The sequence below is a fragment of the Penaeus monodon genome, chromosome 34 (assembly GCF_015228065.2).
Source record: "Penaeus monodon isolate SGIC_2016 chromosome 34, NSTDA_Pmon_1, whole genome shotgun sequence".
NCBI lineage: Eukaryota > Metazoa > Arthropoda > Malacostraca > Decapoda > Penaeidae > Penaeus > Penaeus monodon.
Window position 1 is genome coordinate 14,810,703 of NC_051419.1, and position 781 is coordinate 14,811,483.

Below are 781 nucleotides of genomic sequence, written 5' to 3' on the forward strand. Positions count from 1 at the left end.
GAGATTAAGGATAAGAGATTAAGCTTGGAAACAAAGAATAACATTCATTCTTGTAGTTCTTGTAATCCGCTTGTCAGTAACACATTCATAAGACACGTAATCTTTTCATTCGCTAAACAAACCATAAGGGTATACAATATCTGCGAAAAATTACGGAAATATTCTGGAATAACGAACGTACTGTTACAGTTATGCGCTGAGGTAGTAGCCATCAAGATATCCAGTCAAGTCTGTGCTCTTTCTGCATAACAAGTGAGTGACAAATAATATTACAAATAATTTAGTACCCTTCTACACTCAGTTGTTATAAAAGATGTTGAATCATTTTTCTTTTTCTTTTTTTATGAAATGTATCAATTTTATGCGTCAGTTACCTGGTATATAACGTGACCTATTTTATGCGTCAGTTACCTGGTATATAACGTGACCTATATAATATGGATAATTATAAGCGTAAAAAGTTTTTGAAAATAATACTGATTGAACAAGTGCTAGAGTGTACTTTATTCAAACAACAAAGCTTTTATTTGTTATGATACATTATTCTGAAGCAATATTATGGACTGTGTGCTTGACTAAACTTCGTCTAATTGAAAAACATAACATATTACGAAGTTAAAGTGTATGGCGTAAAAAAAAAAATAATGCCACATATATGTTTATTGACAATATATTCATAAATCGATACTGATTAACATGTATTTTAGATGTGTGATTCATATGGAGATATAATAGTGAAACTTGTACGTCTTCATAACGGCTGATGGTCTGCAAATATAGG